General features: G+C 34.5%; 1 protein-coding gene across 1 annotated transcript in view; it reads left to right on the top strand.

Moving 5' to 3' along the window:
* Positions 1–690: 690 nt before the first annotated feature.
* MYT1 (myelin transcription factor 1) overlaps positions 691–16,324 on the top strand; it is an 81,563-nt gene continuing 65,929 nt past the window's right edge. Inside the window, exon 1 of the mRNA XM_053716143.1 lies at positions 691–1,045. The gene's annotated coding sequence lies outside the window, so the exon portion shown is untranslated. The remainder of the gene's footprint in view (positions 1,046–16,324) is intronic.

The following is a 16,324-nucleotide window of genomic DNA, read 5'->3' as shown; positions in this document are numbered from 1 at the left end:
GGGCCACTCAATGCATTGTTCCCTTCAGGGAAAAGGTCACCCTGTAGCGAGCAATGAATTCAGAGTGCAACTTTCTCCTCAGCACCGCTTACACCGGGCATCTGTCATTCTCTGGGTGTTGCTATTAGAAATTATTGGGTTGTACCAAAAACTGACAACGCATAGGGGGTTGGAAATGCAGTTATTAACGTTTTCAGCCTTCTGTACACACCCCCTTGAAGAAGCTCAAACGAGCTTGCATATTAATTATTAATCAGCTTGGTTGAACCCACCACCTTCTGTTGAGTTGAGTAAAGACAATTATGCGTTGGTGTGGCAGGAAGGACATGACAGTGCTTCCCTGCGTCAGTGAGCTGCTCCATCTTTTTGATGCTGTACTGTAAATTTCACTCACCTCGAAGAGTAAACAGATACATAGCAAGGGGAGAGTTCACGGAGTATTTGATAAACAGGAGACACCCGCAGTTATTTCATCAACGAGCCTGCTCATTAGGTGTATAAGGCACTGCTCTTGCTCTAGTTGAAGCCAACTGAAAGGGGTGGTGGACCTTAACCTGGGACAAACAAGCGGCTTCCTAGAAGAGTAGAAGAGGATAGCTCCTATCACTCCTCCTCCACGCCATTCTCAAATCCGAGAGTTTTCTCCGTGATGTCATGTATAGGGTCAGACAATAGCTTGGATAAGGTGAGTGTTGTGTTTTTGGAATTAGCAGTCATCAAATTCAGCACCTTGAACAGTTCCCAAATGAGAATGAGAACCGGTCTTTGAAGGACACATCAATTGGGGAAAGATCTGCATACCACCCCTTTACTCTGCTCCTTTACTATTTCAACATCCAGAACATTGGACTTCAAGAGAGAAACTCTGGATGAGTTGTATGACAGAGGGAGATCTAGAGTTGGGGGCTTGGCCGTACAGCCCTGATATCTGGATCTGGAAACAGATACAACCAGTGAGGCCTTTTGTAGGAACACCATATATGGCAAACACATTGTAAGAGAAGGATCAAGTCAAGAACAACTTCACAAGGGCAGTCTTCTGAAGGTAAATATATATATATATATATATATATATATATATATATATAATACAAATCATGTTTAAAACAGTTTGTCTAAAATTAAATAATTTATTTTCTTGGATGGAAATCTAATGTGAGTTAAATTTATATTCTTTGTAGTAGTGTTTGTTTTGTTGTTTGTTGAACATGTTCTGTCCTGTTATTACTTGGGCAAATACTAGAAGTTGATTTAATTTATTTATACTATTTGTGTTATTTCTGTAAAGGGACAATTCATCATCCCATATTTAGATGACAGTGTTAGTCCTGGAGTAGGCACTGTTATTTTGAAAGTAAAACAAAATATTTAGGTATCAATTTGTATGGAATAATTTGTGGACATTTGCCTACTAATGGACTAGATGACATTTTATATGTAAGATAGATTATCTTATTGCAATAATAGTAAAAAAACTTTATACATTGGTCTCTAAAGCTTTAAAATAAAAAAGTGGAATATTGGAGTAATCCAATAAACTTTTTGTAATAAAAATATATTGTGTTTTTCTTCTGAATTAGACTGGAAAATTGGTTATTTTAATTATATTTTGACCTGTGACTCAGAGCCTGGATGAGTTTTTTTTTTTTTTAGTTTTATTTTAGGACATATTGTTTTGTTCTTATGCTCACTGTGCACCTTCTATGTTTTTGTGTTTCTGCTACTTTTTAAACACAATTTTTTTAGTTTCTTTTCAATGCTAGTGCTGATATGAATAAATGTTGGGTATTGCAAGGTTATCTAACTACTATTGTCAGGGCCTGCACAATCTATTCAAATCTATCTTCAGATAGAAAACCCTTTCAGGACACTTTTCCATTTCTGAATTCATTTTTCTCTGGCTCATCTGCTGCCATTATCAGCTTCTTCCATATGGTCACTTTAATTAATGGCAAACAAAGAGCAGGGATACAGGAATCAGAGCTATACATGCTATGCCTTTTATGCTGTCATAGAAACCAGCGATGGGAGCAGCCTCCAGCCCTATCTCTTTGTATCCTGGTGATTATTGTTTCTCAAGCAGCAAATCTCAGGCTACAACACATCACAACATTAGCTATTGGGTTGTGTGTGCAACTAGCATATGTAGCTGCATGTTTTTGTACTATTTATTTGATATTTTTCTTTCTCTTCCACTCTCTCCTTCCTTCCCTCCCCCCCCACACACACATACATATTACAAACACAATTTGTATTACCATGTATTACCATGTATACAAATTGCTTACAGTTTCAATAAAAAAACTAATGTGTGTGTATATATATATATATATATATATATATATATATATATATATATGTATATATATATATATTGTATACATAGCCACATACACATTATTTTAATTACCTATATTTATTTGTGAAGATACTTTTCATCTGTGGGCATACAAGGTATTCATTTAATATTAAGAGGTTGTTTAAAGGACATTATGTAGTAACAATGTTTGAACTAAAAAAAGCATGGAATAGTACATCTCAGACATGCTTTTAGGATTTGTGAATGAACCATAGACTTTATCCCTCCGTGACATCATGAAGATGCAATGCTTGTGTGTTATGACTTGCTAAGAAAGTGCACATATGGGTTCACCAACAATTACTAGATGTAACAATGTAACAACAAACCTGGAGTCCAAAATGTTATGTTTCCTTGGTCTCCAGATTGAAACTTTGTGACACGACAAGGCTTAAATTAGAATTATAATGCAACATAGATATTAAATTCAAGCCATTTTCTGGCCAACCACTATCTATTACATTATAAGAAAAATCTTCAGTTTAATGTTTAATTATAGCTAAACAAACCTGTCACATATGAATCATTAATATGTTAGAACTTTAAATTATAAATGTTTACAATCTGAATCCTATACTCCTTTTTTTCTGTTGGTGAATTTGGAATCAGCATTCTCATGTGTTGTGTATTTGTGGTGTGCTTTGCACAGAGCTTTGGATAATGTTGGACTGTTATGAATTTATAGTAACCCTTTGATTATCAAGTGCATGGCTACCACCACATATGAATGATATGTTGATGACATATTTAGGAGAGCAACAAGGCCACTCCCCTCTAATTTAGGCAACCTTTAGATTTTAAATAGTTTGTTTTCTTATTGAATGTATGGATGCTGTAAGTGTTGAGTGAAGCAAAGAAAAAACACATTTATTGTTTCTTGATACAGATATTTCTTGCTTTTATTCTGGGATTTTTTATAATAGTAGTAGTCCATTCATCACTAAAGTATAACATCTATGTGTTTTAGTGTATAGCATTTCAAGGTTTGAGGACCACAAATCCTGTGTATGAAAGTGCTAAAGTTACAGAGCCTGAGGGAAAGCTGCTGGCCCTGAAGCCCACTTGGATACAAAGTGCCTGGGGCTAAACATTTATTGCTGGTCAACCAAAACATTTTCAAGCTTGCTGTAATCGTAATGTTCAGTAAAACATAATAGTTTTTTTTTTTTAGGAACATTATACTCTACTGCACTGTTGCATAAACAGGAAATATAAAAACATCTGATATTTACAACACTTGATATGCACACTGTTTATATTTAAAACTACCATGATGCATCTATAATAGTATTAGCAAGTGTAGAGCTACCAGGCAACAGTGGTTCCTCTATGCAAATACCCTGTAGAAAGGTTTCTCCAGTCTCTCCAATCCCTATGTTAGCCCATCCAATTAATTCACTAAGAATAGAGACATAAACTTTAGTGAATAGGCTGTAGAGGATAACACAGAGATACAAGAAAGTGGAAAGAACATTCCACTCTAAGTAATTTAGGGAAATTATCACCTATGTAGAACACCAAGGTAGTGTTGTCAGTCATGATAGCCATGTGGTAAAATATTATCACTGTAATTACTTGTTCAATACAGGTTTTCAGGCCCACGTAACTAATGTTGGATAAAGATCAGCAGGCCTCAGATAAGAAGCTATATTGGGGCCCCTATAGCAATAAAATACTTCAATTCCTTACTGATCATATTGATATCAAACTTGGAAATTACACCAAGCAAATTCACACAGTACATTCTAAGAACAAGTGGAAGTTAATATTTATCAGGACTGGTGGTTAAGTGACATATTTAAACAACAAACCTCTTTTTATTGTACTATATGTAGGCATCGTAGTTGCCTTGGGGTTAATCTGGTTCTAAACATAGAGTTGAGGGTCGGGATGACTTTATAGCTCTGAGATACAGGGCTACCTATCTGCATACATATGTAATATAAATCATTATTGTGTAGTGTTAAGTTTATTAGTGTGTTGTTCTGTGATTCTGTATTTCTGTATGGCAAGTAAGTACTCTGACATTTTAAAATAAACTCCCAAATTATTACTCTGACAACCAGTGAGACCTATGTTTTCCAGGGAGCTAAAATTGTGACTTATGGAGAGTTAAAAAGCAAAGAAAATCTACATATCATTTTTACATTTCATACTCCCAGCATCTTTCAGATCCCAGAATGCACTGCAAGCACTGCCTACTTTGGTCCTTGCACATCATTTTTTCATGTTGTTTCTGCTATCAGAAAACTAAATCGAGCAGGAACCTATTTGAGAAGATTCATTTATCCACTCTCATCACTTTTTTAAAACACATCTAAGTGCTATCGATGGCAGGAAAATAACTCAAACATATAGTCCTTGGAAATACAGCCGTTCCAAGTGCAAATGCATTTATTGTAGTTACAGCATGAGTGCAAGCATTTGTGAGCTCTCAATCTTCCCTGCATTTCTGTGAGGCAAATCATTTATCAGAGCCTACCCTACGCTGCTATGGGGAAGTCCAAAACTGCCGCACTTACACCAATCACAGCAAGTAAGCATAAAGGGCTGCCACAGAACTGTTGCCTGAGGCTCACACTTTGCTTTTTTCAAATCTCTGCAGTCAAATGTTTCAGAATGCTTAGTAACAATCCCTGGAAATTACAGTTTTAATATAAAGTTATCCCCTATGACATACAGCCTTTCTCTGGTTATAAATACAAATGTGCATTTTTATTTATAGGATGAGGCACATTTTATTACAAATATAGCATAGCAATTACTTAAAGAGACACTTTTACCCAAAAAAAATTCTTTCATGATTAAGGTAGAGAATACAATTTTAAACAGCATTCCAATTTACTTCTATTATCTAATTTGCTTTATTCTTTAGATATCCTTTAATGAAGAAATATCCATGCACATTGTGAGCCAATCACAGGAGGCATCTGTGTGCAGCTACCAATCAACAGCTACTAAGCATATCTAGATATGCTTTCCAGCAACGAATATCAAGAGAATAAAGCAAATTAGATAAGAGAAGTAAATTAGAAAGTTGTTTATAATAATATGCTCTTTCTAAATCATGAAAGAAAAAATTTGGGTTTCATGTCCCTATAACACTTTCTAAAACCTGTTTCATTTATTTTTTTAAAGGAAAAACTAGCAGTCTGAACCATACAACTATTGCTTGTGATTCTGCAGTACATGCATATATTCATAATCATTCCGTGAATCCCTAAAATCATGCCCTCATTATTTCTCTGTCATCACCATCCATCTTTTTAACATACCATATAGATTAATACCACACATACAAACAAAAAACCAAAAGTGTTTCTGGGCCCAGTGATACCACTGGAACCAAATGTCGGGCTGGCTGTACATCCTATCCTTTTCTGGCTCTATTAATGATAGCTTGACTGCTTCACTCTTTTTAAAGCAACCTACAGAGTACAGCTGCCCTGCTTCCTGTCTTGCCAAATGAAATGAGAATAACACTGGTTACTGTCTTTTGATCACACATATTTAATGGAAAAAGTTATGTTACATTTAAAACAAGTTAATTTAAACTAATGATAGAACATGTGAGTGTTTCAATCATAGCTCACCATAGATATGCACGGATAAAACATTAAATGCATCCCATGGTGGTTGATTAACATATGACATGCACTTGCATAAGGACACAGTGTAGATGTGATAGTTATTTAATACCTAACAGATCTCCTCTTTTCTTTGTGCAACTGAGTATATGGATGCTTTGCATATACTTTCATTTGTTGCTTTGTCCTAATTTAGGAGATGTATCTTACTATCCCTTTTTCAACATTTTTATTATTCTTTTTTTAAAATGAACTAGGGGAGAAACTGAAGACCACCCAAACCCTGATTAGTAATTTCCAAAGCTCACCTAACTGACCAACCCAAACCCCTCTTCCTTATGCCCAGTGCTGCATTTAAAAATGAAACTTTGTTATTGGAGTTGTTGTATGGATGATGTATTAGTATAACTCCCAATATTGTAAGTGTTCTCAATGTTTCAAACAGGTAATGATAGACCTTTGGACTATTTTATTACAAAGATGACATTATATAAATTCCGAAATATAGTGTGTTGCTATTCAGACTTTAGTAAAAGTTGAATTTCCCATCAAAAGTTAACCTTTCTTTTAAAAGAGGGACATCAGCAGGGCTGGTAGAAACAGAGCAGTTTACTCTTGAAAGGACTCCTCTTCTGAAAGAGGGACTGTTGACTCACAGTATTAGTAAGTTTCTTCTTTTACAATAGTTATGTCAGCTAGTGTAAGGTTTGTGACACCAGAAGGAAATATATACCAATGCAAGTCTTTTAATTTAATGCATTACTCACATAAATCAATATATTGCTCTCTTCAAAAATTTACATTGATGCTCATTTAAATAGCGGTTATTATTAGATAATGTAAGTATGGGGCTCAAATATTTGTGTGCTTTCAAATGATGTTACATATAATATTTATATTTTAGTTAATACGATTTACCAAAGCAAAAACTATATATTTTTTGTCAAAGATAAACAATAACAATGGATAAATGTCAACTACATGCTGAATGAGAACGTTGTGCAGTCCTAGAACATAGCTCCTCACTGTGATTTTAGTTTTATTTACAAAATGTTTTCATTGGATCAAAGAGGCCTCTCTGTAGTTTGCTTTAATATAGAATGCTATTACCAACAATAAATACATTGGGTTGGAATAGAAGATACAGAGCATCATATATTTCCATATTACACGTATGTAGAATTGTGCACACTCCAAAATGTGATTAAATGTCTCTTTTTGGGATCCATTTCATTCTGCCATTAGTTTTTTTTTTTTCAAGTAGAGGACAAAGGTCTCTGCAATCTCCATTTCCTTTTGTTGCTCAATACATTCATGCGTCTGTTTTATAGCTGTCAAGGGCTCCTCTCTGCATTGTTTTACTAATGAATTTGTCAGGAGCTGATTTTCATGGCTGATCAGTAGAAGCCATATTACTGAGGGGAGAAGGACCAGGTGACTTCCAACTGAGGGCTTCAAGTAAGTCATAATTACTGAGAGGAAAACAGCTGGGTCTGCCGTGCAAGCAATACACTAAGAACAGTACATGATATAAGCCTTGTTAGGATGTGACCTCAGACCAATAACTAATGCATAAATATAAGATCATTCAATGGACTAAGGTCACCTCAATTGGAGCAGTTTAGTGACTTCTACTTTACTGCACTCTTAAAGGGACAGTCTAGGCCAAAATAAACTTTTATGATTCAGATAGAGCATGTAATTTTAAACAATTTTCCAATTTACTTTTATCACCAATTTTGCTTTGTTCTCTTGGTATTCTTAGTTGAAAGCTTAACCTGGGAGGTTCATATGCTAATTTCTTAGACCTTGAAGACCACCTCTTTTCAGAATGCATTTTAACAGTTTTTCACCACTAGAGGGTGTTAGTTCACGTATTTCATATAGATAACACTGTGCTTGTGCATGTGAAGTAATCTGGGAGCAGGCACTGATTGGTTAAACTGAAAGTCTGCCAAAAGAACTGAAATAAAGGGGCAGTTTGCAGAGGCTTAGATACAAGATAATCACAGAGGTTAAAAGTATATTAATATAACTGTGTTCTTTATGCAAAACTGGGGAATGGGCAATAAAGGAATTATCTATCTTTTAAAACAATAAAAATTCAGGTGTAGACTGTCCCTTTAATTACCAGATTTCTCATTACACACATCACCAAAGATATTGCTTCATCAACATTCTAGTTTTCTGCCATAATCCATGTAGCATTGCTTTCTCTATAGGGAATTTCTAGAGTGCATAATCTTAAGGAACAAAGGTTATATTATCCCCACTCCCAATGTAAAACTTGCAGAATATGACATTTAAATATCATGGAAACTACTGAAATTGAGATGAGAGATAATGTGTTTAATGGCTGAGAGCTTTCACTTCTGCACAGATAGCAAGGTGTTGTTGCATTGAGACAACAGCACAGTGCAATTTCTGTGTGCTCAGTGACAATTTGTAACATCTGCCTATTTCATACTATCATCATTTTGCAGAATAGCTATACAAAAAAAGAAAGAAATAACATTTTCTCTTGTGTCATTTCAAGGCTATCCCTTTTATTAACATTGATGCAGGTTTGCAGTGGGAAAAACAACTACAATGAATACATGAAGTGTGTGAGTGAAAGAGAATGAAAGAGATCTGCGTGAGATAGAGTATAGCTAAAGTTAGAACTGAGCGTGTGTCAGAAGCTTTAGCTATACTGCATGTGTTCTAGCACATATTGCATTTCCAAGTTAGAAAGGGGGTGGAAGAAAGGGATTTGTTATAGGAACATTAAAGGGACACTCAATAAAAATTAAACTTTCATTATTCAGATAGAGCATGCAATTTTAAACAACTTTCCAATTTACTTCCATTAACAAAACGTGCACAGTATTTTTATATTTAAAATTTTTGAGTCACCAGTTCCTACTGAGCATGTGCAAGAATAAGCGTGTATGCATTTGTGAATGGCTGATTGCTGTCACATGGTACGTGTATGCATTTGTGATTGGCTGATGGCTGTCACATGGTACAGGGGGAGTGTAAAAAGACATAACTTTTAAAATTGTCAGAAAAAAAAATCTACTACTCATTTGAAGTTCAGACTAAGTGCTATTTGCATTGTCTTGTTATCTTGCATTTGTTCATTATGCAATTCTACTGTGTTGACTGGTCCTTTTTCTTTGTTGTGAACTAACACTTTAAAAAGTAACACAGTTTTTTTCTTTTTTTTTTCTGCTTTACTGCAGTTCTAGGACTTTTTTTGCATTGGGGCAGAATACATTTCTGCAAAATACATTCATTTTCATATTTTCACTACTATCTGTGAGTAAAATGGGACATTGTAGAAAAACTCTGATCTCCTTGCTCCTCCTAGATATTAAAGAACAGCACTTAATGATAAGTTGTATGTAGGTTTAATTTATTATTCCAGGGTAACAAATTGTTAAAGCTGTTAACATTGCTATTAAAATGAACAGGACGTGCATGTTTGTGCACAATTCCTAGGGACAGATTATCCACAGCACTATAGGTAGATGGAGTGTGACCATAGAAGCTTTATTCTGTACATTTTAAAATCGACTCTTTTAGATGCCAGAATTGATAACAAATGCTAATAAATATCCCTATAAGCAAATGAGAATCAGAACAGTAGATTTACTAAGGCTGCACAAGCCCATGCAGTCCTTATGTTGAGTAGCTCAATCAACTCTATTCTTTGGTGAATAAAATGCATTGTCAAAATGTATTATGATTGCAGGTTTGCAAGTAATTAAACTGTCTGCCTGCAATCGCCACTTGCAAAATTTAACATTGCACCAAGAACAGGGCATGTCTGTCACCCCGAACAAGCGAATGTCGGGGTGATCGATCTTATCACCTCTGAGGTGGTGGAGAGACAAAAGAAGCAGTTTCTGCTAAATACGTGGCACGGGGCAAATCCAGCTTCATAAATTTACCCCATAAAATGATGCATGAACTGGAGACCCTAAAGGGGCCATTCCAGTTTTAGTGGATGTTAAAGGGACATAAAGGTATACTAAAATACTTTCTAATGTGCTATAACTTTTTATTGTTACACTATTACATACAGAGAAGTTTGTGTTTAACCCCCCACAAATCAGTTCAACACATAGTTAAAGTCTGCTCCAGATCAGCAATTCACTGCTGCTCCTAAGCCGAACGCAGCCAGTGATTGGTAGTTACACACATATGTCACTATTGATTGGCTCAGTGACTGTGTTCAGCTCTAGAACTGTAGCACATTTCTGATCCAGAGATGAATTTACTTATGTGATTAACTCTTTTGCAGGGGTTAAACTCATACTTCCCTGCATGCAATAGTACAATGATAATATGTTCCAGTGCATTAGAGGATTTTATTATTGGCAATTTATATACCTTTAACAGAAAGTCTTAGTGGGAGTCTGAGACAAATAAAGAGAGAGAGAAGGGAGAGAGCAAATGAGCTATATAGACAGTGCCTATGAAAGACTAAGGGCTGGTTTCCATTGAAGTGCTAAAGCTTGTTAACTGGTGGTAACATAAAAATTCTCCATAGACTTTAATGGAGAAAAATGTTTTCACCACCAGTTTCCAAACATTAGCGCCACAATGGAAACTAGGACTAAGTGGGATTCAAAAAAAGTGGAAAAGAGAAATCTGGAGAAAAAGAAAAAAAAAAACTATATTAAGTTTGGCCAAATTTACTTCTGAAATGCTTAATTACTTCTCATTAGAGCCTTATGCATTTCACAGCTTTTTTTAAAGGGACATGAAAGCCAATTTTTTTCTTTCGTGATTTAGAAAGAGCATGTCATTTTAAACAACTTTCTAATTTACTTCTATTATCTAATTTGCTTCATTCTCTTGATATCACTTGCTGAAAAGCATATCTAGATATGCTCAGTAGCTGCTGATTGGTTGCTGCACCTAGAGGCCTTGTGTGATTGGCTCACACATGTGCATTGCTATTTCTTCAACAAAGGATATCTAAAGAATTGAGCAAATTAGATAATAGAAGTAAATTGGAAAGTTGTTTAAAATTGCATGCCCTATCTGAATCATGAAAGTTTAATTTTGACTAGACTGTCCCTTTAAGTAATTCTCTAACAGCATGCATCTTTACTACCTCCCCTGGGAGTCTTTTTCATGAACCAACCACCCTTTTTGAAAACAGAAAAGTGCAGATTACAACTGATCTTAAAGGAAAACTAAACCCATTATTCTTTCTTTCATGATTCAGATAGAGCATTCAATAATAAACCCATTTTAAATGTAGCCAACAATCAACAAGCACTATCCAGGGTGCTGAACAAAAATTGCCAGGCTCCAAAGCTTAGATTCCTGCTTTTTAAAATACAAATAGCAAGAGAACGAAGAAAAAAATGATAATAGGAGTAAATTAAAAAGTTGCTTAAAATTGCATCCTCTATCTGAAATTCTGAATCATGAAAGAAAACATTTGGGTTTAGTATCCCTTGAATACCTTAATATGATGCCACTGAGAGAGAAAAAGATAGCTTTCTCTTATTTTACTAAATCAGCTACCTAGGGCAGCATAGGAATCGGACAGATTTCTTTAATTGTTCAAACTCTTAATGAATCTAAGGCACTGATAACAAGGCAAGGGGAAGATTGAGAGTGGAAAAGAAAGAGAGAGAGAGAACTTGAGGGAGAGGCGTTGCTGGGCTGCAAGTGTAACTAGATAGGGTGAAATTGTAAGAGAAGCTTCTGAATTATTGCTAAGAGGACACGTGACTTGCTGAGTGAGCAAATCCAGCTCCAGTCCCAGCCATCTCCAGCCCCAACCGTCTCTTAACCCATTACTATCCCTCCTCAGGGATTTATTTACTGGATAAACTACACTCATCTGCTCCCATTTCCATTACATTTTGTAATCAGCTTGTTCAGCCTGTACAGCTGTCTTTGGTTTCCTGACTACGCCGACATTAGGCAGGTGCTTTTTTTTTTTTTTTTTCTTGGCAACTTTTCTTTCGTGGAGTCACACCCAATATATTACATTTTGAGACTTTAAAATTGATGTCACATTGTAAACAAGACTTGTACTACTGCAAAATGTTTTGATGTTACAGAATAAAAAATTTTTTTCTACTAATAACACAAAACTCATCTTTGCTTTTCACTTTTATACACAGTTTAATGCAGCCACAGGAACAAAAACAATGGTAAAGGGACATGAAAGTTACAAATTAAACTTTCATGGTTCAAACAGAGCATGCAATTTTAAGAAACTTTTCTATTTATTTTTATTATAAAATGTACTTTGTTCTCTTTGTATCCTTTGCTGAAAAGAATACCTAGATAGCAGAAGTGTTCTATTATGAGCTAGCTGGTGATTGGTCAGTTTACACACACAGGACTCTTGTCATTGGCTCATCAGATGTGTTCAACTAGGAAGTGCATTGCTGTTATAGAGCTGCCTTTAACCCTTTGCAGGGGTTAAACACATAGTTATATGCAAGCACCAGTGAAATAATAATACACATTAACAATTTTTGAACTCTTATGTCACTTTAAAAATAAAAACATAGATATTTTCTTACTTGTCAGCTGCAATTTCTTACTAGTCTGAGACTAGCAGGCTACTGACAATTTCCAGCTCTGCATACACTCATAGCACCGAGATAATGACAAGTATTAATGATGCATCCACTTCACTAGAAACCAACCGAAGCCAGAAACTATGCAGCAGTAATGCATGCACATTAGGAGATAGTATCACAGTAAATCACTTACTTACTTAAAGGATTATTTTCTGTATACAATTTTTAAGCTAAACAACTAACATATTAAAGTTAATAAACATTAATTAAAACCTACTGACCTATATTTTCTCCAAAACGAAGTTTCATAACGTTCTAAAAGTTATATCTTTTATTCGCCGATGATGTCACGTTTTCCTGCCCACTATTTTCAGCACTGCGTGTTCAAAATACTTAAACCAATAACTTTGTGTTTAAAGCGCCATTTTGAAACCTAGGTATTGTAAACGGATTGGTACAGAGCAAAGGATACCCACGGAGTGGGTTTGGAAAACAATTAAATTTGCAGACAAGATTTCTGATATACGGTAGAGATATGTTAATGAAATGCTATTGATAAAAAGCGTATTTGGGATAGTTAGTAACAGGCATAGAAAATATTTACTTACAGTGGCCCTTTAAGTACTGCTCAAACTTGTATTTAAGAAGCAAAAGTAATATTATGTTATGGTTTTCTATGTTTTGCCCCCTATATAATGAGATATTTAATATAAATGTTAACCAAGAAGAGCTAATTTTTATGTTACTTTATTTATAATATTTATCTTTTGAATAGGATTTTTAGAAACATAAAATGAAACTATAATGTGGCGTAGACGATTTTGCACTCTTATTGTGATTTTACTTATTGTTTATAGCAACATAGCATTATGTCTATTTTTTCCCCACAAATTAATTTCATCCATTTCATGTACCAGTTTCAAATGTAAAACATTGCAAATCGGTATAACAAATGAATGAAGTAACATGGTTAAGTTGGATGGATTTGCAATGTATATATATGATGAATTATGTAAAATTACAGGCTTATACCCTTTCATTATCACGCAAGAAATGTGCCTTAAAGGGACTGGAAAGTAAAAATTAAACTTTCATGATTCATATAGGATATGTAATTTTAAACAACTTTGCAATTTACTTTTATCATCAAATGTATTTGTTCTTTTAGTATTCTTTGTTGAAGGCTAAACCTAGGTAGGCTCAGGGGCTGATTTCTAAGCTCTAAAATGCCGCCTCTTATCTCAGTGCATTTTTTATTAGCTGTTCACAGCTATACAGTGCTAGTTCATGTGTGCCACATAGATTACATTGTGCTCACTTCTGTGGAGTTATGCATTAACTGAGTCAGCACTAATTGGATGAAATTCAAGATTTAAAAAAAAAAACACTGGGAAAAGGGGCAGTCTGCAGAGGCTTAGATACAAGGTAACAGCAGAGATAAAAAGTGTATTACATAAACAGTGTTGGTAAAGCAAAACTGGGGAATGAGTAATAAAGGGATTAACTATCTTTATAAAAAAATTCAAGTAGACTGTCCCTTTACATGTGCTACTTTTATACTATAATACTTGGTAAGGAATGACAGATGGTCTTGCAGTAACTTTAAAACAGTGTGTGTTATCTATAGATCTGTCAATAAGAATAGTCATTTTTTTTAAACATCCCCTTTTAGATAGACATATTGTTTACTTACCGTTATTTGAGGCACTCATTAACCCCTTTTACACTTTGATTTTAAATATTGCCTTCTTGATTTGGGTAATGTTATACCCATTTGGACAGCACATTCATTTAAATAAAGTTAAATTAAATAATGTGAGAAAAAAAATCAGTTACTATCAGGTACTTGCAAACATTATTTGCTTTACTACACACACAAAAGATAGTAAACAAATAATATTTTTATTAATGTGATGAAAGCAGCATCTTGCTCCTAACATTTTTGTGATTATGTCACTATGTATAGCACCAAGAGAGTAGAATATACAAAGTTTAAAAATTACAAACTATAAAATCATTTATTTTTCTTTTTTTTAGTAGGAAATACCCAGGAAGTTAAAATTTAGATTATCATTAAAATAATGTGTTTATATAATAGGAATTTCCAAACTGCCACAATGCAAAAGAAAGATAATCTTGTGAATGATTTAGATTTATCCATACCTAAAGAACTAGATCTTCACTCAGCACAACATGGGTTAAGAAAAAATAGTTTTTTTTCCCTGTGTTTCATTTGTAAAGCATCAGTCATATGCAATGCTTCTGGGTGGGTTTTGTGGTGGCTCTACACAATTTTATTTGTAAAATTAACCCATCAGAAAAACTATTTTTTATGTTATATTGGAGTGGTTTTGGAAAGCTCCAGGTTATTTGTAGTCTTTTTTACTGAATAGAAATGTAATCATCAGAAACAAAATGAGATTTATATGAAAGCGCATGTAAGACTAAATATGGTAATATATGCTAGGACAGCAAGATTGTGACAGGATCATAGATGAAGAGAAGAATGTGAATAAAAATGATGGTAAGATGGAAGAGGCTACACTACAACACAACAGAAATCAGAATGAAGTGGGAATGAGAGAGAATATTCTATTCTATGGACGCCCACTGTATATATTTGCTATATGTTATTTATAATAGGTATGTAACAAAGGCTCTCTTCTTTAGGAAGTATTATGTGCCCTGGTTTCTATTTCCTGAATGTATTTGGTTGCATTGGGTGGATTTTTTGAGCCAGTAAAAGGACCAGTAAATACAATATATTTACATAATCAACAAATGCATGACAACAAGAAAATACAATAGCACTTAAAGGGACAGTACACTGTAAAATTGTTTTTCCATTAATGTATTTGCAATGACTTGTTATACCACCTGCAGAGTATAACATATTTGAGAAATTGCATTTTCAGGTTTATTTGTGTATATGAATTAGCTGGTTTTGTGCTTTGAAACCACAGCCTATTACAATGGGTTGAGCTTCAGGTAATATCAGATCCCATTATGTTATAACTTTGTGTACACACATTAGCTTCCTTATCTTATAATTGTCTAGAACACCATAGCTCAATACAAAGAGAGAACAATGGAAAATGATCATTTTATTACTTAACTATCCTGCATCCCACTGAGAGTGTAACTTCTTCTGCTGACTGTGTTTACTTAGGCTTGTCAATAGCATATACTCCAGTATCAAAACTTTCAGTATAGGTTGGGAAACCACAAGCTAAATCAGCTATTTCAAATGCTGAAATAGGAGTAAAGGAGCTACTTGCAACCAATTTAATGCACTCTAGCAGGTAAAAAGGATCATTGGGAATAATTTAAAAGGGAGAAAGTTTTTGGGTGAACTGTCCCTTTAATCTGAAGTTCAAATGAGTAGAAGATTTTTTTTCTGACAAATTTCAATTCAATGTTATGCCTATTTCCACTCCCACTGAATCATGTGACAGCCATTAGCCAATCACAAATGCATATACGTATATTCTGGGAATTCTTGCACATGCTCAGTAGGAGCTGGTGACTCAAAAAGTGTAAATATAAAAAGACTGTGCACATTTTGTTAATGGAAGTAAATTGGAAAGTTGTGTAACATTAAATGCTCGATCTGAATCATGAAAGTTTAATTTTTACTTGATTTCACTTTCCGGTTAGTTAATCACTATCGCCCTATAAAAATAAGTGGTCGCATGTGTTCTTGACTTTCAAAGATTGTTAGGTCAACATTTTACAGCCTTGATATAGCTGGTATGAACTATTGATGCCTTTAAAATGCATAGTCTCAAAGAGGGAATGGATTTGGGAAATACCTATATCCGTCATTAACTAAAAAT

The sequence above is a fragment of the Bombina bombina genome, chromosome 1 (assembly GCF_027579735.1).
Source record: "Bombina bombina isolate aBomBom1 chromosome 1, aBomBom1.pri, whole genome shotgun sequence".
Taxonomy (NCBI): Eukaryota; Metazoa; Chordata; class Amphibia; order Anura; family Bombinatoridae; genus Bombina; species Bombina bombina.
Note: the sequence above shows the minus strand (reverse complement) of the source record. Positions and strands in the feature narration are given on the sequence as shown.